This window comes from Lampris incognitus, chromosome 16 (genome assembly GCF_029633865.1).
Source record: "Lampris incognitus isolate fLamInc1 chromosome 16, fLamInc1.hap2, whole genome shotgun sequence".
In the NCBI taxonomy this organism is placed as follows: Eukaryota; Metazoa; Chordata; class Actinopteri; order Lampriformes; family Lampridae; genus Lampris; species Lampris incognitus.
In genome coordinates this window covers 7,330,747-7,355,661 of record NC_079226.1, presented here as the reverse complement: position 1 = coordinate 7,355,661, position 24,915 = coordinate 7,330,747, and the positions used below count along the sequence as shown (strand labels likewise).

The window sequence follows — 24,915 nt, the reverse complement described above, 5'->3', positions numbered from 1 at the left end:
TCAGGCTACAAATCAGGAGGAAATGCTCACCTGCAGCCAACTTTTAAACAACAAATGAGGAAATGACTCCACTGCGGTCAATATTGACCACCGCTGTGTCGCTGTGGGAAAATTAATTGAATTGCAGTAACTGGTTTAAGGGGATGCCGGTAGATTTTTTTTTTCTTTTTTGGTAATTGCACGGTGGAGACCCAGTGCTGAAAGTAAATGCCCTGTAAACTGTGGAGTCCAATCTTAAATAACTTCTCTTCCTTGGTATTATGCTTGATGCCAGGCAATTATTCAATATTATCATTCACCATCTTTCAGTGGTGTTGTGTGGCAACACGTTCTCATTCCCAACTCGTCAAGTACGGCGGCTTGGTCAGTCGCCTCTACAATTCAAACTATGACGCTCGAGATACCCTTTTAGCATGGCTTTTACACGTGTAGGCCTGTTCAATAGATATCAATGGTGTAGTGTTGCCAGAATAAAATGTTGGCATTAAACGTCGCTGCAAACCACGGATACGTTAAAATCTCGATGTTTCAGAACCAACAATACGTTTCATATCCACATTTCAACTTGTAGCCAATGTTGGTGGAGCCCGCGTTCACGTCACGTGAATGTCAAGTTTCTGTCTGTGAAAAGAACAAAAATAATGGCTAACAGTTTCGGCATTAAAATGCATTTGGATAACGTTTTTATGCATGCTCATCTGGACACATTTGCTGAGAGAGAAACGTTTCATCACTCGTCTAATGCCCCTTTCCCACTACATGGTGCCGGCTCAACTCGGCTCGACTTTTTCGTTTTCCATCACTGGAAAGCACCGGCATTTTGGTAACTGTTACCACTTTTCTGGTACCCCCTTTGTCGAGGTTCCAAAAAAACGGGAGCAGGTACCAAAATCCCTGCAGACCAGCTACACCGAGGGGGTACTGTTACGGTAATGGAGAACCACACTCTGCGAGTCGGGTCGAGCCGGTCCCGTGTAGTGGAAAAGGGGCATAAGTGACCTCTCCAGTCTCAACTGGCTGCAGGTACTATCTACTGTCAGCTACTGATTGCACATAAATTGCACTGCATTTTGGTGGTTTATTCGAAAATAAGTGTACAAAAGTTGATTATGTAGGATATTTTAGTAAGTATTATAAAAATGCATATTGGAGTTGTGTTCAGTAGAATAGAATACTCTTTATTAGTCATTTTGTACATACATACACATGAAATGTACACTGCATTTAACCCATCCTAGCTGTGTATTTAGGAGCAGTAGGCAGCCGCCGTGCAGCACCCAGGGACCAACTCCAGCTCTTCTTTCCATTGCCTTGCTCAGGGGCACAGGCAGGAGTATTAACCCTAACATGCATGTCTTTTTGATGGTGGGGGGAAACCGGAGCACCCGGAGGAAACCCACGCAAACACGGGGAGAACATGCAAACTTCACACAGAAAAGACCTGGGACAGCCTGGGGTTCAAACCCAGGACCTTCTTGCTGCGAGGCAACAGCGCTAACCACTGGGCCACTGTGCCGCCAATGTCAGAAATGATGCATTACAACAATTTTCTTGCAAGACCTGAAAGAATCTTCATACTAGCTAACAAACTAAATATCATACACGTTCACAGAACGACGTTTATGAAAATAAAATGTACATTCCTTAATAGAAATACCATCCAACTGTATTTTAATGCCAAAACTATGTTAAAATATTCCATTTTCCACTGAGAATGAAAGGAGTGCCCCCCATTCTTTTTTTCTTTTCGCAGACAGAAACTTGACAGTCACGTGACATGGACACAGGCTCCAGCAACACTGGCTATAAGTGGAAATGCTGATATGAAATGTATTTTTGGTTTAGAAATGTCGAGATTTAACCTATCCGGTTTTGACGAGTTGGGAATGAGAACGTGTTGTGTGTGGGGCAGAAATTTGGATACTGACATATCAAGATACACAATTTCGCCATCTTAATGAATGATCACGGGGATCTGTGACCTATAATTTCTCACAAAATGAGGTCTGAAATATTTGAGGGGGTATTATTTGAAAATTAGTTCTGGTTTGATATTATACTTTGCATTACCAAACAGTTCAATGTGATGAGCCTCAGTTGGATTCTTAAATGTGGTATTTTTGCATTGTAAGCAGATATTGTGATAATTCGATATCGTGTCAAATTCGCTATGATTATCACGGTAATGATATTTTCCATACCACCCAGCAGTAGTTGGACCCTTCACCTGTTTTCCAACACAGTCTCTCTTCGATGTTTCAGGTTCTCCTCTCTCGTGCTTGTGAGACTTCTGGTTTTCCATCTTGCCAGATATTCAACCGGTCTAACAAGGGTGTTGTCATTCCTGGCACCACACACAACTAAACACAATGAACTACCTGGCGGAAGAGAAAATCCACTTATGTTTAAACTTGTTCGGATCTGGGCCCAGAATTACTCTCTTGCAGTCCATTAGGATAGGCTTACATCGGCACCTCAAGGTTGTGGTTGTCATAGCATATATCAACACCCATCAGTTCGACTTAGAAAGAAATAAATGTACTGCATTGGGTCTTTTATTTAGTCGTAGTACATATTGTGGAAGATGGGGGGTGGTCGTGGGAGATCAGACGCTTCTGTTAGTAGGGAGGCTGATTGATTAGCGATCAGCCTCAGGTGTGCTTAATTGACAGCCTAATGCTTTTATACCACAGTGAAGCCGGATCATGGGCAGGCTGATACGGATATTGACACTGAGACAGAAGGGCTGCCTTCAAACGATAAGAAACTTGCTCTTGCCGCACCGTGAGGTAGGGCGCAGAGCAGAGTGCAGAGGCAGGTATACGTCATCTAAGCTAAGGTAACTTTAGCATTGGATATAGCTAAGTTTGTTAACTATATGCCTATTCACAAATCTGGTAGTTTCACGTTCATTTTAATTTACACAGCACTTTTAAAGCAAACACAAGTTTTGCACCAAAACGCTTTGTAAACGGAACAAATAAACAGTAAGGGGAATAAAATGGATCCAATGGCACCTATTTATCCCAGTACATACAGGCAGTACAAACGGATAAGGTAAAAACACGACTTTAGCAGGGTTAAAAAAAACAAGAAAAAAAAACAGTTAAAATATGAAAACATATTAAGAAAAGTTAAAAGCCAAGGAATAAAAATGGGTCTCAAGGTGCGGCTTAAGAAGTTCAATAGACCCAGCCTGTCTAATGGTCTCTGGTGGGCTGTTCCAGAGCCAAGGGGCCGCTACAGAAAAAGCTCCATCTCCCGCCTTTTTTAGACGGAACGGGAGACAAACAACAAGTGGGAGGACGTAGGGGACGTGGTGGTGTTTTAGAGAGTGAGAAGCTCAGAAATATAGGGAGAGGCGAGGCCTTGCGGAGATTTAAATACTACACTGTGGCAGGATGAGGAAAAAACACAGGAGACGAAGGCGAGTTTGCTGTTTATTCCTCAGCTCCAAAACCAAACTACAGCAGGAACAACGCTGCACCAGCAAGCCCGGGAACGTAAACCACGCCCCCAGCTCACAGTCCTGCTGGGTGAGAGGCATAGCCCTAGTGTCCGCCACAACACCTCCCCTGCTTGCATGTGTAGCTTCTGGCTACGTCACAGCTGTTAGCTCATCGGTTGCGCTTCGAAAGGTCAGCGGCAACCGAGGTCAAAGTTGAAATAATTTGAACTTTGAGCGCAGCGCTCTGCAATTTGGAGCAGTGCACCACGCCAGCAGTAGCGCTTCCGCCTAGTTGGGCTCTGCCACAGGAAACCCATTGGCAAAGCCGGGGGGGGGGGGCTGAATCGCCTGAACTGTCCGCTTTTCCACTCCGAACCCTCCCAGTGGCAACAGTCCTGCCGCACATAGATAGCACACTGGCCGGGTTGTGCTGTCATGCTCCACATCGGGATGACATTAACTCGAGGCCCCTTTCTGAAACGTATCGACTTCCTGAAATTTCATATCTCTCCACCTGTAGCAAAGCATGCTGGGTTGTTGGCATTATGGCGCAAATGGCCGTCATAGGGGAGAACATGTGTTGCCTGAAGACCTGTGAGCCATTCTCTGAAGACCCGTCATGACATCTGTTGCCTGACATCCATACTTTGGAAATTCCACCATGGGTCATCTTCCCTGGAATGGCTGTAAAATAATAGTCCTAGTGAGGCCAGCTGTTTAGGGATGAAAATGAACCAGGAAATAAATCAAACCCTTTTAAAAGGTTGGGGGCAACCGTAACCTATGGTGGTTTAAAAAAAAGTAAATCATGTGCGTAAACAGTTTCTATAAACGCGCCACTTGTGGAGGGCGGCTGAACTCTGGATGTTTGATTTACACGACTTGTCAGGCTCCGTTGGGGACTGCGAGAAAATCTGACCGACAGAATCGGAAGAGGCAAACCGGGATTAAGAGGTGGTTTTCCTTTGCCAGAGGCGGTTATTAGGTCTGAGTAGCCCTCTGGGTCTGCTTGTGTCAGCTTACGAATATCACAACCGTTTCCTTCCCCACAAAAATACACACACATTCAGTCTAGCGTGTGCACTATGACTGTAGACTGAAGAGGTTTTGGGACCGTGGCCAACAGCTTACATTAAGGGACATTGACTGGCGTGTTGTGCCACGTTAAGGTTAATAGATGGTGCTTCTGGATAAGCTGTGAGAGGCTCCGTGATGGAAGATGTGGCCATCGCTGTTAATCATTTCTACCAGTGTTGGGTATTAGCACTGTGAGGTCACCCACACATAAACAGCCACACTAAGGAACCGAGAGAGAGAGCGAGGGGGAGGGGGGGGGGCTATGGCCAGGTTCATATCCATCCATCCATCCATTATCCAAACTGCTTATCCTGTTCTCAGGGTCACGGGGATCCTGGAGCCGATCCCAGCAGTCATTGGGCGGCAGGCAGGGAGACACCCTGGACAGGCCGCCAGGCCAGGTTCATAATGCACCTTAAAGCCGACTCAATTCCAGAGCAGTGTTACCACAAAACAATAACAAAACAAAACAAAAATACCACAAGGAAACACGTTTTCAGTTCTTTTTTCCTTTCTCTTTTTTTTTTGTGTGGATGTTACCCCCTTTTTCTCCCCAGTTGTACCCAGCCAATTACCCCACTCTTCCGAGCCGTCCCGGTCTCTGCTCCACCCCCTCTGCCGATCCGGGGAGGGCTGCAGACTACCACATACCTCCTCCCATACATGTGAAGTCGCCAGCCACTTCTTTTCACCTGACAGTGAGGAGTTTCACCAGGGGGACGTAGCGCGTGGGAAGCTCACACTATCCCCCACCCCCCCCCACCCCGAGCAGGCGCTCCGACCAACCAGAGGAGGTGCCAGTGCAGCAACCAGGACACATACCCACATCTGGCTTCCCACTCGCAGACACGGCCAATTGTGTCTGTAGGGACGCCTGACCAAGCCGGAGGTAACACGGATTCAAACTGGCGATCCCCGTGTTGGCAGGCAATGGAATAGACCGCTACGCCCACTGGACGCCCCTTCAGTTCTTATTTGTTTAATTTCCATGTTTGCCCTGAATCAAGATACATGCCAGATGGTATACAACCTTAGTTTAAATGTTAAAATTGGGAATCGCATGGAGTCACCCCGTCTCCATAGCAAAGGTCATCTGCACTCTGCAGCGGCAGGCGTCATTACACAGCTAAGTTTATTCATTTATAACATAGCCCCCACGGTTACTGCCAAAGCAAGTCATACTCGCGTGTTAAGATATCGTAACATAGGGACTTAAATGCATTTTATTATAATCTTTTATTATGTAATTGTCTTTGGATTATTGTAGTTTGCACATCCATCCATTATCCGAACTGCTTATCCTGCTTTCAGGGTCGTGGGAATGCTGGAGCCTATCCCGGCAGTCATTGGGAGGCAGGCGGGGAGACACCCCTGGACAGGCCGCCAGTCCATCACAGGGCTGATACACACACACACACACACACACACACACCTAGGGCCTATTCAACGCAAACTCCACACAGAGGACGACCCCCAAGGTTGGACGACCCCTAGGCTCGAACCCAGGACCGTCTTGCTGTGAGGCGACCACGCTAACCACTGCGCCGCCGTGCCGCCTAGTTTGCGCATGTTACGGCGAAATCGGCGTGGAGCGTGAAGGCCTGCATTGTAAACATGATCTGAGTGCATCAGTTTTAGTCTTAACCCGTGAGGCATTGAGAAAGGCATCTGACACCACATCATGGCTGAACGAGACTGAATTATTCACCAAATTATTTCATTCTGGGGATTTCTATTCCAGGATAGGCAGCTGAGGTACACTCCTTAACGTCATTTTGCATGTGAGTGGAACAGCCGGGGAGAAAAGACAAAATATCCGCGGATCAGTGATAAACTGTACGCACTCCCAACTGCAGAAAGCGTCACGTTGAGAATATTCATTGCCTCTCACATGGTTAAACAAAACAAACCATTCAGTGCGCCGTGACCTCGGCTCCAAGGCGTAGATAGACGACTATGAAATTAATAAACGGTTTTGACCTGTGGAGATTATCAAATATCGATCGTTAAGTCTTATCCCACTCATCCCACCCACTCCATTTGTGTTTGGTTTAGGTTCATCATGAACGGCTCGGCAGCGGTACAGTGGCCAAGCACCGTGTCAGACTGTCGCACAACGCCTCAATAGAAATGGAATTGACTGGCGGTTGCTTAATGGAGGATTCTTTAACCTCGCTGTGCTTATGGCTCGCCAAAAACTCCCTCCATTCTCTTCACTTTGGTTTTTGGTTTTGTTCCCTCCCTTTTTCTCCCCAGTTGTATCCGGCCAATTACCCCACTCTTCCGAGCCGTCCCGGTCGCTGCTCCACCCCCTCTTCCGATCCGGGGAGGGCTGCAGACTACCACATGCCTCCTCCCGTACATGTGGAGTCACCAGCCGCTTCTTTTCACCTGACAGTGAGGAGTTTCACCATGGGTGATGTAGCGCATGGGAGGATCACGCTGTTCACCCCAGTTCCCCCTCCACCACGAACAGGCGCCCCACCCAACCAGAGGAGGCGCTAGTGCAGCGACCAGGACATATACCCACATCCGGCTTCCCACCCGCAGACACGGCCAATTGTGTCTGTAGGGTCACCCGACCAAGCCGGAGGTAACACGGGGATTCGAACCGGCGATTCACATGTTGGTAGACAATGGAATAGACCGCTACGCTACCCGGACGCCCACAGTTCACCTCAGTTTAATTCAGTTAGCTTTGGTGGCATGATCACAACAGCACAGATACAGCAGTGCCAAAACAAGTTCAGCCTGTCAATGGAATCGTGTCAGGATGGAAGTCCGATATTGTCATATTGTGATATACGTTTTTGTTGTATGAGGTCATGATAACGAGAATCTATGACATACACGGTCTGAGGTCTCAAATATTGTAGGCGGTATATTGAATGACCAGACTCGCTAGCTGGTTGGCGAACAGGTCGGACCCCTTAGTCGACTGGTTAACACAGTTGCCCATGGTGTGGGCGACCCGGGTTCACGTCCCAGCTGCGGCGGTTCCTGGCCGCCCCCTGAATTCGCTACATTGGTGTCAGAAGTGGGATGGTGAGACCGTGAGGCCCCGGGAAGCCCGGCACCCAGAGGCGTGAGGGAGCTGGTGTGCTGAAGTGCGGTGATGCACTTCCTGAAGGAGGGGGGGGGTGTAACGATCACAAATGAGTAGATTCGCTAGCCGGTTGGCTAATGGGTCAGACCCCTTAGTCAACTGGTTAATGTAGTCGCCCGTAGTGTGGGCGACCTGAGTTCGCATCCCAGCTGCCCCCTGAATCCACCACAATACTTTATATTACAACCAGTTCACTGCGAGGAACCTCAGTTGGATGGTAAACGTGGTATTTGTGCAGATATTGTGATGTATAATGATAAGTCGTGTAAATTCGGTATGATAATCCACGATGACAATATGTTCCATGTTGTCCGGCACAGCTGTTGATAAAATATCACAGCAGAGCTCTGTGTCTAGTCTGGGCAACACCCTTTAATGTTGCTCTTTACACAACCTACTTCACTTTCAGCAAATGTTTTCTACTTCTATTTTCTGAAGAGGAGACGTGTATCAATACACTGAGTGTAGCTCAGATCGCTGAACTGAATGCAGATCTCCGCAGCAGGTTGTAATGAAGGGAGCATATGCAACGGCAGGGCTTCATTCCCCGTTGCTCGTGTCCAGCTCCTGAAGCACGTCAGCGTGGCTTTACTTAATGCAACCGCATGGGCTCCGGGCCCCGCAGCCCTGCAGTGGATTAAGCGGGTATAGACGGTAGATGGGCGGATGAAACCATAGTGATGAAATTAGTTCATTAGAATACCGATTCATGCAATTTCTACTCTTTCTTTCTTGCTTTGCTTCTTTGTTTTATGCAGTATTGTTAATAATGGACAGTGTGGGACATGGCTAATCGATCACATGTACTTTGCAAACCGTTTGATTCCCCATTTCAGTCCTCAAAATGTCTTTTTCAGTTTCCATATTTCATATTTTCATGATGACAAGAACCAGACCATGCTGTTCACTTAAAAAAAAACAACAACACAACCCCCCCCCCATTTACGATTGTATTCAGACACCTGTAAGCTTTTTGATATCTCCCAATGTCTACTGATGCCTTAAAGTCAACATTAAATAAACCGGGTCCCCGCCCCGGGCCCCACACACCGCTCCAGACACGTGACAGCATCTTCTGGTACATTCATTGTGAGCTCTCGTCTTTTCTTTAGGAGTGTGTGAGGAAATTCACATGTGCTAATCCAGCTGCACTTCTGTGGCACATTCTCTTTCAGAGCCGCCTGCTAACCAGCAGCATCCGGGTCACCGGGACGAGGACAGGAGAACCCACTCCGGAGGTACTGCACTGTTTAAAAATGTTCCTTATTAAGTACTGGAGTTTGGATATATTTTTAAAATTTTTTTTTTAGATATGTCTGAGAAGAGAAAAAAAATAATTGTGAAAACAAAATCCCAAGTAATATGTCGGTGCTACTGTTGCGTCAGGTGAACGTTGAAGTCCGTGGTGCCTTCGAGCAAAGCACTGGACCCCAGACAATGCACCAGGGCCGCCACACAGCAGGCTGTTCTCTCTGAGCAATGCATGTACACATCGTTGTGTGTGTGTGTGTGTGTGTGTGTGTGTGTGTGTGTGTGTGTGCGTGTGTGTGTGTGTGTGTGTGTGAGTTTGGCTTGGAAGAAACCTGAGAATCAGCAATGCAGCTGCAATGAAAGTGATCTTCGACGTAGGATCGCTGATTTAGCAACAATAAGGCAGTGAGCACATCAGAGAAAAGCCTCAACCTGACGAGATAAACCACTGCTACGCTGATGATAACACCATCCATCCATCCATCCATTGCCTAGACCTGCTTAATTCAATTCAGGGTCATGGTGGCTGGAGTTTATCCCAGCATGCATTGGGGGGAAGGCAGAGAGACACTGGAGACAGGTCACCGGTCCATCACGGCACCCATGCCTCATCCTCGGATCCAGATTCCTGGCCGTATTCTTAGCAAAAGGTCTTACCAGAACAGTCCAGTGTCAGAAAAGGAGAACAGAATTTGTCTGTGTCTGGGTGTTTCAGCCAATCAGTGGTGACGGAGGGAATCTTTTGTGTGCTTACAGCTCTGTTGACAACAGTGTGAGGAGTTGCCCGTTGCCACCGAATAGTTGTTGAGTTTTTGGAAGGTTAATAGCTGATAATTACATCTCTGGAGAGACACGAGGAGCCCAGCCGCGGCTCCGGAGCCTGCCATTCCCTCCGCAGCTCAGCGGCGGTGACGAGAGCGCCACAAGGCCACTGCTGGTGGGTTACACTGTTCAGTGTTGATAGTCGCCACAGGCAACAAACGCTCACACACGAACCAAATGCAAACATACAAACACATGCAAACATGCAGACACACACACACATTACCACAAAAACCCACACACACACAAACAAGCATGCACCTGCAAAAACGTGCAAACAAAAGCACCCTCGCACACACACACACACACACACACATCATGTTGGCACTCTGGTCCAGTAGATTAACAGGCTATAGAGACACTCATTGTGCGATACGTAGCGTGTTTCTTGTACTTTTGTCGAAAGAGCAGGATGAAAGTAGGAATCTCCAACTCACTCTCCTCTTGAGTTTTTGCTTTGACATGTAAGCAATCAGCATTCACGCCAAGGCGAGAAAACAAAGTCACGGAAATCTTTTTAACCTTCAGAGGCGTCAGACTGCAGACATGAAAATCCTTCCTGCCTGTCAGCCGGTTTAGCACTGGATTATTCTGTCAGTTCTTTCGGGCTACCGCGTTAAATTAAAAACCGGCGCGCCCATTCAGACGCGGCGTGAGTTTCGCGAGCCTCCGTGTCTTTGAAACTGCTCTACAAACCACCAAAGCTGTACGGAAGGTGGTGGACAGGTGTGTAAACCTGGTGATAGACCACAGCGAATCGGAAGGAGGAATTCTCTTCGACTTTTTCTGCAAAGCCTCAGTGTTCCCATTGAGAGGTCATGTCCCAAACGTCTTTTGGCGTGAGTGTGCGTGTGCGTGTGTGTGCGTGTGTGTGTGTGTGTGGGTGTGTGGGTGCATTTAGAGTTCACACTCCAGTCAACGAGTTGTGTTTGACAGGTTGAGGCCGGGGCCAGCGTGGTTGGACGGGCTGGCGGCCGCAGCGCCTCGCCACAGGCTGAAACCGCAGCCGAGTCCATAGACGGCTCCGAGCGCCGTCGTCTCCGCAAGTTTGATGTCTGTCACAGGGGTGAAGCAAATACAAGTAGAGTAATGAAATTGTCAGAACAATATAACTTAAAATAATACATTTCAGTGAAGATTTAAGACGAACATCCAAAACGGTGTGGTTTCTCTGTGCTATTGGAAACAGCGTGGCCGGGCATGCAGCCCTTTGTTGAACTGCACAGCCATGTGATCCTGTGTCCCACGTCGCCCAGACGATGCCCTGCGTTTGTTTCCCTCCCTTTTCTCCCCAGTTGTATCCGGCCAAATACCCCACTCTTCCAAGCAGTCCCGGTCGCTGCTCCACCCCCTCTGCCGATCCGGGCAGGGCTGCAGACTACCACGTGCCTCCTCTGATACATGTGGGGTCGCCAGCCGCTTCTTTTCACCTGACAGTGAGGAGTTTCACCAGGGGGACGTAGCGTACGGGAGGATCACGCTACCCCCCCCCCAGTTCCCTCGCTACCCCGAACAGGCGCCCCGACCGACCAGAGGAGGCGCCAGTGCAGCGACCAGGACACATACCCACATCCGGCTTCCCACCCGCAGGCCAATTGTGTCTGTAGAGACACTCGACCAAGCCGGAGGTAACGAGGGGACTCGAACCGGCGATCTCCGTGTTGGTAGGCAACAGAAGAGACTGCCACGCCACCCAGACGCCTGATGTCCTGCATTTTGAAGAAAAATAGCAAAATGATTACATCCAAATTGGCGGCAAAACAAATGTTTACTGTATGATCCAATAATGCTCTTTTGACCATTTGACTGTTCACACTTTAGCATGGTCTTCAGTCAGAAATCACCAGCAGGACACGCAGTCGGAGGCCGCTCTCATTATTTACCATTGGTCGTGTCTGTACCAAGTCACTTTCAAATTTCAAGCTTATTATATATTGCTGTGCACTAACTAGCAGGCAGAGAGTGTTAAGGCATCATATCGACGTAAACGTTTAGTGTTGGTAACCTTTAAAGAATACTAATTCATAATTCTGTCTCCAGGAATCAGGAACACTTTATTTGAACACTGCTGTGGCCCACAGCAGTGCAACACAAAGACAAAAGCACATATCTGAAAACTACAAGAACTTCAAGAACACACATACCAACTAACACATATATCTAAACTAACACATATATCCAAACTAAACAAAAAATCACTGTCCAAGGGAACGAACGCCAACCAGGATGATTGTCAGAGCTGCCGGACTGCGTGGGCTAGCAGTTAGCTTAGCCTGCCCCGCTTCCGCGTCCTGTAAGACCGCCCGCGGTGCTTCCTCCTCAGGCGCAGCTCCAGGCTGGAGCTGTAGTCCTTGGGCCCACCGGGCAAGGCAGCCCAGGCTCCCCCAGCCGATCCAGTGCCAGCTCTCCCAGACAGACACCCTCGACACACCTCCTCGCACTCCACATGATGACACCAAAAACACCGCAGTCAATGCCAGGCGAGGCTGCTGCCGGACCGCCCTCGGTGTTATCGGAACTGCTGGTCTGCATGGGCTAGCAGTTAGCAGCCCCCCTTCCACATCCTGTCAGACCGTCCTTGGTGTTTCCTCTTCGGGCACAGCTCCAGGCAGGGCCGTGGTCCCTGGGCCCACAGGACGCAGCAGACCAAGCTCTCCCAGCCGATCCAGCACCAGTTCTCCCAGCCATCAAACGAAGACACAATTTAAACGCAGTCGTGGACAAAGACACTGCATGGACGGGTACTGGGTGAGGCCGCTGCAAACATGAATTCGCGCCGCCATCTTCCCACACCGGAAGCAGAACTCTTACTGAATTTGGACTGTTTGCATCTGGTCACCCTACATTTAAAAGAAAAAAAAGAAAGGTGAATGAAATACTGCTATAACAGCGCTCGTATGCTTCCCAACACTAATGCAGATGCTAGCACACTGCAGAAGACAACAGCCGAATCGTTTGTGCATTTTCATCCTGTGCATGCAAAGAAAGAAACGAATTCTGAAGAATCGTGCAACGAGAACAGAAGTTTTGGAAGCCTGCTTTTTTTGAATACTTATTAGTCAGTTGGTGTATCACCAAATACAGTGAGGGCGAGCTTGATGAATGTAGAAGTTTCAAGGAAAGTTAGGGAGCTCAGTTTGCACAACAACCCCCCCCCCCCTGTCCAGCTCATTCCGCTGCCGACGTGGTTCACCTACTAACTCCAGATATGCCCTGATTAGGACCCAAGGTTATCTGTCTGACATTTTGAGCTGATTAAGAATTTGCCTGGGCTGTAACCTTTGCGTGGCGTGAACCTGGCTGTCATTGCATTAGCGCTTCCATTATCATGCAGTCACATCTAATCTCAGCTGGAGCTCCGGGCAACCCGTGTATAAGCAACTAAAGACCACTTAATGTATTCGGCAGGGGGTGGGGGGGGGTCATTTGAATAAAGCTCAAACTATTAGAGAGGGCCGAGGGCGAGGCATTTAGCTAAGGCCAAATCAAGTAAATGTCATTTTGAAAAGATCTCCGATTCGTAGTGCAGTTAACCGCCATTTTGCTGTAGTTTCACTGCTAATGGGGTTGTGTTTAAAGACAAGTGTTGTGTGATGCTATGTCTTTTTTTTTAATTTTACCTGTTTTTTACATCACGCTATAAGATAAGGGATTGATTTCCTCCGTCTGTATATTGTCACTGAATATTCCCCAGACAATGCCCTGATGTTGATCCACCCGCACAAAAAAGAGACTCATCCTGGACCAAAATGTCTGCGGAAATGTGCTTTGCTGCATAATACAGGCCTGGTGAGTCTTCTGAGGCATGAGCCGCTGTACCTTTTTTTTTTTTTTAAAAGAAAACAGAAAGACCAGGAGTTGGAAAAAAAATAGCCCAGGCCATATAACGGTTTGCAGTTCCAGCAGTGGATTGTGGGGGGGGGGGGGGGGACATCTGCAGGGAGATGTGCGAGTTTGAGCCATGCCACTCTGAAATGTAAACTCTGTTCGAGGGTTCTGCTGCCCCCCTCCCTCCCAACAGACACACACCATCCACTTTCGATTCAGATTTAAGATACTTCCCGGTAGCATCTCTCTGGCTGTTCAGTAGCAGCCTCAGAGATTAGACCGGTGAAGGCCAGGAATCACAAAGGCCTTAAGCTACCTAGGTGCACACTCTGATTTCTTTCTTTTTTTTCTTTTCTTTTTTTTTATTATTATTATTTTATTTTTTTTATTTGCCAACCATTTTTTATTTCCTTACTTTTTATTACAGCCTCCGGGGACACGAATGAAATATTTCCCAAGCCAAAAGAGTAATAAAGAGTGAGAAATATCGTTCACAGTTACGGCAGTCAAGACACGAGGCTATGTGGGTGACAGACTGCTGTGAGACTTTTATTATTTTGAGAAACACATCTTAATTATAATCAACATATCAAGTATATGATGTGCCCCTCCAATGTCCCCCGACTTTCACTTTCCCAAACATGAGGATGAGAGGGCGAGGAAAGGAAACGGACTGAGACAAACCACAGGAACAAATCCAGTTAATTGATTCAGTAATTTAACAGATCACAGATCAGCTTGTGCTATAAACTTGCCAGAGAATATAACATCGCTTTTTGGAGATATGTCCTTCAGCTCTGCCTTTTCTCCGGTGACGTGCGGTGAGGTCAGTGGCTGGGTAGGCGGTGGGCATTCACAAATCCAAATTCCATCCTTTTGTGCTCTCTGATGTTTTATAACAATGTGATCCTTCTCCATTCATTCAGCTACCACAGAATTCTAGAATATTGTGCCCCCTGGCTGAACTACACTCCAAATGAAAACCTAAACAAAAATATGGTCCAAGTATTGTAGTGAATTGGGGGGGGGGGGGGGCAGCCGGGAACCGCCGAAGCCGGGACGCGAACCCGGGTCTCCCGCACCACGGGCGACTACGTCAATCAGTCGACTAAAGGGTCCAACCCATTAGCCAAGGGCTAGTGAGTCTAGTCATTCGTGGTCGTCACACTAGAAGAGTGTCACTTACTGCCAAGATGAGGTTGTTTTGAATACGGTTCGAAATTTCAAGATGCGTTGCCAACCGCTGGTCTTTCTCCGCAATGAAGTCTAAGAGCTCCACGTTTTTCCCCGGTTTGATGAGCCGGTGCTTTCCTTGTTTCCCCCTGAAGGCTAATTCCGGTTTCCCCAAGTAGCAAGTACTACGCATCAACTCCTTCGTTGTGTGCCGAGACTTGCTGTTTGTTAGCCTCGTTGTGAGCTGCTTCTTTCTTTTTCTTTTTTTTAATGGAGAAATTATCGTTGATAGCAGATCCCTCAATAAACAAAGGTTTTAGTGCTTGAAAAGCAAAAACAGGTAAAATGTCATGGGAAGGGTAAACATGACGACTGTCACCAGTGTAACAATTTCTAAATGGTGCAGACTTTATGTCAGAATGTGGCTTTTTTGTGCCCTTAGCAATACAGTGTCATACATCCCAATGTTACAAACAAATACATAGCTTCACATACTCCAAAACATTGTGACTTTTCCATGGGGATGAAAAATGTAACCATATTGAATGGCTGGCAGTCTGAACTTTTTCGTCGTGAAAGGTTAGCTTTAACCTTACAAACCTGTGTTGACCATTTTTGTGGTACGACTGGCAGGTCTTCAGACACCACTCCTAATAGCAGTACAATTATTTTGAATACTACTTGATGAAACTAATCTAAAAAAAATTGGCAATTAGTACACTTTGGTGGAAAGGGGTGGGAAGCCAGTTCTTAGGTAAAAAAAAAAAAAAGAGGAGTCCAGAAATGACACTGTTCATCCCATCATCCAGTTCCAAAACTCAAATTTCCATTTTATGCTCTGTTGCAGTAGGCATAGTCCTTCATACAGAGATACAACAACCCAGATTCTATCCAGAAATGAAACATGTCCTCTTCTAGGATGACATTTCTTGCCAACCGACGGTTAACAGACCAGACGTGTCCAATACCTGAAGATGAGCCCTGATTAGAGCCAGCCTTAGTTAAAAAAAAAAAGTCTGTGATTGGAGGAGGTGGGCGGGTCTCAGGTGGAATGTTCAGGCAGCCGTAAGACTTCATCCAGCTCAGCGATAAACCCTTTCAGGTCCCCTAAGCAGCATTCACTGATCTCCCCAAGATTATTCTCCCTGAGAGGAGCCTGCAGCTGCTTCTCCAAGTTGGGATCCTTGGCCACCAGCATCTTCACCCCCATGCCGAAGGTCTCACAGTCTTGACAGTACACCTTCTCTATCTCCAGAGCTTTAGTAGTGATAGTGCTTGTGCGTCGCGCCTGGGCGCTATCAATGGATTTGTGGCTCTCCTCTGTGGCAGCACTCACCACTGGCTCCTCTTTCTCCCCCTCCAGAGGTTGGGCCTCCTCCTTGTTTGAGGCTGTGCTCTCTGGAGAGCTGTCCCCCAACAGGCCAGGAACTTTGATCTTGCCTTGCTGGGCAATGAAGGGCAAGCTCTTGGCCCTTTCTGGTGAATAGCCTCTGCTGCCGACGCTGGAGCCTGAGTGACAGTGAGGGGAGCAGGCCACTTCTCTGTGCATGGGAGAACACTGACGGGAGGGAAAGGTGCTGCCTTTCTCCTGTAAGGGCCTCTGTCTTCCCCTCTGTCCAGGCTGAGAATGGCTTGCACTAATGTGTCTTCGCCGCCTTCTGGTAATGATCAGGGTCCTGGATAGAGGCCTTGGCTCTGCACCCCATGTGAAGGCGGGGCACGAGTGCCAAATTCCATTGGTCGTCCTGTGTGTGGGTCCTCTCTGGGCACTCTGTAAGTATATTCCTCCCGCCTTGAAGGTGGGCTGGCTCTTCGCTCGGGGGAAGAAGTGAATGCTGTCGCCATGGTAGCCCCTATCTTCACCATGGTTAGCACCTGGGACACCTCCATTTAGGAAAAATCGTGGCCCTCCTTCGTATTCATACCCACCACGGCCATAGTCATCCTCAGGTCTGTTGAATGGTCCTCTCCTTTCACCGCCTCCGGCTGCTTGTGGGTATAAACCCCCTTTCAGATAAAAAGTGTTCCTCAAACACATCACGTATGCTCCTGTCTCTCCTGTACGTCATTGTAGACTCAAGGATCCCTCTAAACAGGCTTTAGAGAGACATCTTGATCTTCAATACCTCTTTCTCGCCTTCCCCAGCAGCTTTCGTTGTAAGCTAGGTTGATCAGAGTGCAGTTTCCAAAGGTTTTCGGTGCTATTTGATGTTGAATGTGTGGACTGGACCGCTCGTGTTTGACTAACGCTGCAGGCAGGTTGTTCAGGTCACAGTAGCCGACCCGCTCTCTGAAAAACAGCAAACAAGGGACGCAGTACAGCCTGCTAGTGGTAGCGTCAGAGCCGCATAGCCACTCTTTTCTTATGTACCACTCTGGCTGGAATGAGCGGATGATTTGCTGCCCTTTATGCTGGTGGAGGTCAGGGAGAGCTGGTGTAGGCCGGCCTTGCTTGATGACAAGTAATTTTTGCTGGTAATCCAGTTTATTAAAACTGAAGACCTTTGATGGTCAACATTACTGATTTCACTCTGAAGTGTAGCTAAGCTGCTCAAATTCAAATGCTTTATTGATTTAGCCCATTATTGATTTATTTAGCTTGCTTTATTGATAGCACAAATATCTATGACATTGTAGCAATTTAGCACCCTGATGGCTCTGATTGGCTCGCACTCCCGCCATAAGCATTGCCTTTCCTCATCCGTTGATTTCGCCTTAGGCTACGGAATATAGTACATGCACAACCTTTGAAATTCACAACGTTGAAGGCATTCCTGAAAAAAGCAGAGCCTACCCTTCCCATTGGAATAAAGTAGACGTGCTTGTGCGCTATATGGTGTTTCACTCTTAGAAGTTTAAGGACTTAAAAAGGACAAGGACATAAAAATATCCTTAAATCCATCGATTATCCAAACTGCTCATCCTGCTCTCAGGGTCACGAAGATGCTGGAGCCTATCCCAGCATCATTGGGCGGCAGGTGGGGAGATACCCTGCACAGGCTGCCAGGCCATCACAGGGCTGAAACACACACATAGATTCACACCTTGGGACAATTTAGTACGGCCGATTCACCTGACCTACATGTTTTTGGACTGTGGGAGGAAACCGGAGCACAGAGGACGACCTGGGATGACCCCCAAGGCTGGACTACCCTGGAGCTCGAACCCAGGACCTTCTTGCTGTGAGGCGACCGCGCTAACCACTGTGCCGCATCATCAGTACAGGTTTAACACATTATAACACAGCATACTTGCAACCAGAGTGAGATTTTGATCTGTTGTTATGAATTTGTTGTATAGTTATTTTGAATAAATTATCACAGGGTAGGCCCTGCCTACCCTGACTGCACATCATTGCTTTTCTATATCAGCATTTGCCCTCCCTGTGCACGGAAGTGTCATTTAAAAACTCACTCTATCCCCACTGCGCAGCCCAACAACATCCAGCACTTTATATTTAGCATTCAGTTTTTAACTGCCAGTGGTAAACTTTTTAACTTCTTAACTTTTAACTCTTACTCCTGTTCAGTACATCACTTTTTACTGCGGTTTACCTTTCTACTGCACAAGATTTTACTACATGCACTGTTGTCCTTTTACGTGCATTTGATGTTCTCGTATGCATTGTATCTCTACATGAGCTATGCACCAGTGAAATACCAATCTGCATCGCACCCTGCATTAATGGACAGAGGTTTTGAATCTTCAGTCTACAATCTTCCGCTTTCTGATACGAACTCAGCCTGACAGAGGAAACGTGTTAATAGACGTTGGATGCGAACGCTTTGTCACATGCAGACGATGCATGTCATCAATGACTCAAATGTGTAGCACCAAGTGACTGCTGGTAGAGACTAATGCTATGTCAACATACTGAATATTATACAAGGCACAAACAAGTGCATGCTGCTTGTAACCTCAATAGCGGCAATCAATATAGTTAAAATGAAACTGGAAACAAGTGGCCCACATGAGACAAATACACAACTCGATTATGTGGAGTTGTTTGACCAATCGCAGGCAAGAGCGCATCGGAGGAAACAAATACACAACTGGAAATGCAACACGGGGTACCCTAACCGTTAAACACACCAAGCCCATACCTAAACTTAACCATTCTCATCTAACACCTAAATTTCAGCATCTGTAGTTCATAACACAAAGCTTTAGATATGCTGTCGACGTTTCGGATTGCAGATGCGTGGCAAAACGTTGCCAGTTAACGTATTGTAGTGAATTTGGAGGGCAGTCGGGAACCGCTGCAGCCGGGACGCGAACCCGGGTCTCCCGCACCACGTGCAGCTACGTTAACAGTCGACTAAAAGGTCTGACCCGTTAGCCAACCGGCTAGCAAGTCTGCTCATCTGTGGTCATTATACTACACCCCTCCTTCGGGAAGCCTGTCCCCGCGCTTCAGCATACCAGCTCCCTCACGCCTCTGGGCGCACGCACTTCTGATGGCCTCACGGTCTCACCATCCCACTTCTGACACCAGTGTAGTGAATTCAGGGGGCAGCCGGGATCCGCCACAGCCGGGACGCGAACCCAGGTCTCCCACATCATGGGCGACTATACGTTAACCAGTTGACTAAAGGGTCCGACCCGTTAGCCAACCGGCTAGCGAGTCTCCTCATTCATGATCATTACAGTATTTTGGAAACTGCAGAACGTTGGCAGTCAACAATTTTTTTGGGAACTGCAAAGAAGTTGTATGCAAACATTTTGTTTGAGACTGTTGGATGACTCGGCATGACATTAAACCCAGGAAGCCCCAAACTCAGACCAGAAGAGAGAGCCGAGCAGATTGATGGGATGATTCATCACAGTAACATCTACGGTTTGCACTAGACAGACCAGTACTGGCACTCCATCAGTGGTTGTATGGACCTTTTACATCCAAAAGGTCAACATTTCACAATACTTTAAAAAAAAAACTTGACATGTTTGACAGCAGCTGGATAGCTCGGCAGGTGAGAACGGCGGCTTTCCTGACAGAGATCAGACATTCAAACCCCGGTTGGGACGAGTCTCCAGTAAGAGTCCATGGCTTCGACTCCTAATGCGATACAAGCCAGCTCTCAGATCTACGTCGCTTTGGATCAAAATGCAAAATTAAATTTTACTGATACTGTAGCGGATTCAGGGGGCAACCGGGAACTGCCGCAGTCGGGCGTTACACTATCCCCCTCCTTTGGGGAGGGCAGCCCGGGAACCGTCACCACAGTCGGGACGCGAACCCGTATCTCCCGCACCGCAGGCGACAACGTTAACCAGTCGACTAAAGGGTCCGCGGGTCTACTTATTCGTGTACGTTACAATTTCATGTAATGGGTTTTTAGTGGTTTTCATGGGATGTGAGCTGAAAACTAGCAACTACATGTAAAGAGCTTGAATCTTCATATGAAACATAAAATACCTTATAAACATTTTCATCATATCAAATATGAAAACCATTCAAATGTTGTGCTTTTTTTTTTACTTTGTTTATTAAGTTTTACATGAAAATACAAGTGCGCCACCAGTGCATTACAATTTTTTTTAATCCAAAACAGGTATAAATATATAAGTATATGTACATATACAATAAACGGTAACACTTTAGTATGGGGAACGTAGTCACCATTAATTAGGTGCTTATTAGCATGCAAATTAGCAAAATATTGGCTCTTAATTGGTCATTATTACGTACTCATTAATGCCTTATTCTGCATGGCCTTATTATACAACCAGTAAGCCATTAACTATGAGTTTTCCCTCTATAACCTCAGAAGTATTGCTTATTAGTAGTACCATCTCAATATGCTTTGCTTAGTATGGCCTTTATAAGGTGGTAGTACCACAAGAAGAGGTATTCTCCCTTACTAACACTTAATGAATATGGTCTGTTCTTACATAACAAAACACAACACTACAAGTGTTCATAGTGTTAAATTACTCTAAATTAAGTTTTTGTTACTTAGAATATGTTCCCCATACTAAAGTGACATCTTGATCATTACTAATTCACTAGTAATTAAGTTTTTTTATGTTCCCCATACTAAAGTGTTACCCAATAAACTTCCCTATTATCAAAATACTGTAAAAAAGTGACAATCAAAAATGTTATACACAAAAACAGCAATACTGCCTCAGAAAATAAACTGAAAATAACAAATTTTTTTTTAAATCGAAAAAAACAAAAAAGCAGCCAAAAGAGAGAGGAGAAAAAAAAGAAAAAAAAAACATCAGTCAGCAAACAGTGGTGTCCCTACTACACAATACTGTAATACGCACGGGCAAGCAGACACGCCGGCCCCCAACCAACGGGCCGGACCCCCCAGCTGACCGGCTAACGCTGCTGCCCGCAGAGCGGGAAACACTGGCCAGCGCCCCGACTAAAGGGCCCAACCCGCCAGCCAAGGACCAACGCGTCCACCCACCTACGCACACCACAATAAATTGGTATAACAGCAGTTAAACTGCACCCAGCCCAGCATCAGTAGCACTGTAAACCATAAAAAAGTTTATCCGTCCGGGATAAATGGGAAACTTATGTGATTAATAAATTGAAAAAATGGACCCCTTTATTTCTGGAATTTACCAGCAGAACCACTCAGTGAAAGTCGAAGTTTTTCTAATTTGAGAAAATAGAGAATGTCTCGAGCCCAGTGAATATAAGAAGGTGACACCTGTGACTTCCATTTAATTACTATCAGTCTCCGTGCCAAAAAAGTGGTAAAAGCCAGGAGGTCTTTTTTAACTGCAGAGAGAGTTGGTAACATAGGAAAGACTCCAAACAACGCACCAAAAGCGTCAGGCTCAACTTTTCCCCCACTTATTACAGAAATTATATTAAAAACTTCTGTCCAATATTTATGCAAAGATGGGCAAAGCCAGAGCATATGTATAAGATCCGCAGGTGAATGCTGGCATCTGTTGCATGCAGGGGACACCCCATCATAGAACTTTGACAGACGGGCATTAGTATAATAGGTGTGGTGAACCAATTTACACTGAATAAGGCTATGCCTCGCGCAAATAGAGGATTTATGAACTCGTTTTAAAATCTCCACCCAAATTTCCTCTGATATTGCCTCCCCCAGATCCTTCACCCATAACATCTTAATGGAATTTAAGGAGTCCGGACGTAAAAGATAAATTTGGTTATAAATATATGAGATGGAGCCTTTTAAGGTTGGGATTGGTGTCAGGAAACTATCTAGAACAGAATCATTAAGTAGGTGTGGAAACATGGGAAACATGTTATGAGCAAAGCTTCGGACCTCCAGATATCTGGAAAAATGTTGCTTAGGAAGGGAAAATTTGTCTGACAATTGCTGAAAAGAGGCAAAAACATTATCAATATACAAGTCTTTAAAGGTGTTGATGCCAAGCCTTTCCCACCTTAAAAAGACACTATCCGTCAGGGAAGGAGGGAAAACGTGATTGGTGGTTAGTGGAGCATAGGTAGAAAAGTCTGTAGGCCAAAGAAGCGCTTAAACTGAACCCAGATTCTAAGAGATGTTTTAACAATTACATTCTTAGTATATGGAGAGGTGGAGGAATGGATGGGGGAGTGTAGCAAAGCTTTTAATGACGCAGGTTTAGCCAAATTGGATTCTATGATAAGCCATGCTGGAGGGGGTTGAAAGGCCTCAAGTTGAAGCCAGGATTTAAAAATTCTTATATTGGAAGTCCAATAACAAAATCTAAAGTTAGGCAGTGCCATGCCACTGAGAAGTTTAGGCCTTTGTAGATATTGCTTACGCATTCTAGGAACTTTCTTATTCCATACAAACTCCAGGATCATGCTGTCCACTTTGTGGAAAAACGTCTGAGGGAGGAAAAGAGGTATACATTGAAATAGATAGGAAAAGCGTGGGAGAATATTCCTTTTGACCGTATTGACTCGTGCAACCAAAGAAAGATTAAGAACGGACCAGCGATCAAAATCCCCTTTAATTCGGGTCAGCAAAGGGGCGAAATTTGCTTTATAAAGATCCTCCATGTTTTGCGTGACTTTAACTCCCAAATATGTGAAACTGTGTTGGGCAATCTTAAAGGGTAGTGTATGCAAGGGATAATCTTTAGCGGCGGTATTAATAGGAAATATTTCACTTTTGCTCAAATTCAGTTTGTATCCCGATATCATGCTAAACGACTGAAGAGTGGCAAGTATAGCAGGGACAGAGGTGGGCAAGCCAGAAACGTATAAAAGGAGATCATCCGCGTAAAGAGAGGCTTTCAGTTCCATACCATTTCTTACTATGCCAGTAATATGGGGATTGGATTGGAGCGCTACTGAAAGAAGTTCAATGGCAATAGCAAATAACAAAGGACTTAAGGGGCAGCCCTGTCTTGTAGAGTGGAAAAGGCGAAAGTAGTCAGAGTTGATATTATTCGTCCTGATTGAAGCATGTGGAGAAGAATAGAGTAACCGAATCCATGAAATAAAGTTTTTTCCAAAGCCAAATTTCTCTAAAGTGAAGAAAGTATAATTCCACTCCACTCTATCGAACGCCTTCTCTGCATCTAAAGATATCAAAGCCTCTTGAGTGTCAGAAGGCGGAGTATTATAAATTACATTGAACAAACGTCTAAGATTAGAGAATGAATGCCTATTTCGAATAAATCCTGTTTGATCTTGAGAAATTATAGAAGGGAGAACAGATTCAAGGCGTAGTGCTAGTAATTTGGATAACAATTTAAAGTCAGCATTCAGTAAACTTATTGGGCGATAAGAGCAGCAAGCTAAGGGATCTTTGTCTTTTTTCAAGAGGAGAAAAATAGAGCCTTGATTAAGAGTTTGAGGAAGATGAACAGCGACAAGTGATTCGTTAAGCATATCTAATAATAAAGGGGCCAGCTTGTGCCAAAAATTCTTATAAAATTCAGACGGAAAACCATCTGGGCCTGGGCACTTCCCATTTTGCAGAGATGTAGCAGCTGCGTGAAGTTCTGAAATAGTAATTGGATTCTCTAATACTTTCACGTCTGATAGACCAATAGAGGGAATAGCTAAATTTTCAAAGAAGGTATCATAATTAGGAGGAGATGGACCGTGATCAGAAGCGTAAAGAAATATATAAAATTCCTTAAAAATATTATTAATTTCTAAAGGGTCAGTAGTTTTACCTGAATCTGTTTGGATCTGAGAATGTGACGTGACGTAGCCATCTGGCGCAACTGGTGTGCTAGTAGCTTGCTGGCCTTATCACCATGTTCATAGAACCGAGATCTCAACTGGAGCAAGAGCTCAGTAGTGCGATGAGTCATGAGGGCATCGTACTCTGCTTGTAAGGAGAGACGTTCCTTGTAAATATCTGGGGACTGGGAGGAAGCATACAAGTTATCAAGTTGAGAAATACTCTTTGCCAGCCTAGATAATTTTTCCTCTCTAACTTTTCTGTCATGTCTTGAATAAGAAATTATTTCCCCCCTAATATATGCCTTCAACGTCTCCCACAGCAAAGAAGCAGACACGTCAGGTGTTTTGTTTACACTCACAAAAAAGTCAATCTGTTGTGAAACAAAGTTAACAAAATCCTCATTCGATAGTAAGTGTGTATTAAGACGCCATGGTAAGTGCGTGTTGATTATGTTTTTAAAAAAACTGTTAATTGAGATTGGAGCATGGTCAGATATAACAATAGCATTGTATTTACAGTCTGACACCGATGAAAGTAGTCTATTATCAACCAAGAATAAGTCAATACGGGTGAAAGTGTGATGCACATGGGAGAAGAAAGAATATTCCCTTTTAGAAGGGTTGAAAAAGCGCCAGGCATCAGAAACTGCAAACTCTTCCATGAAAGACTGGATTACTCTGGCAGATTTTGAAGGTGAGCAAACCTTAGAGGAGGAGCGGTCCAACTGAGGATTAAGCCAGCAATTAAAGTCACCTCCTAAAATCAAACAGTGTGAAGACACATCAGGGAGAGTTGAGAAGAGACGTTTAAAAAAGGCCTCGTCGTCATAATTTGGAGCATATACATTTGCCAAAATCAAGTGAGTGTTATGTATTTGGCCAGTAACAATAACGAATCTACCATTTGGATCAGAAATAACGGATGAATAAATAAATGGAACAGATTTATGCAGCAGAATGGCAACCCCACGTGATTTGCCCTGGAATGGAGAATGGTATATCTGAACCACCCATCCCCTTTTCAATCTGGCATGATCAGAAGCTTTAAGATGGGTTTCTTGTAAAAAGATCACCTGAGCACCA

At 45.9% G+C, this 24,915-nt stretch overlaps 1 pseudogene; it reads right to left on the bottom strand.

The window, feature by feature from the left end:
• Nucleotides 1-15,747: 15,747 nt before the first annotated feature.
• LOC130126703 (periphilin-1-like) lies at nt 15,748-16,774 on the bottom strand (annotated as a pseudogene).
• Between the last annotated feature and the right edge of the window lie 8,141 nt (nt 16,775-24,915).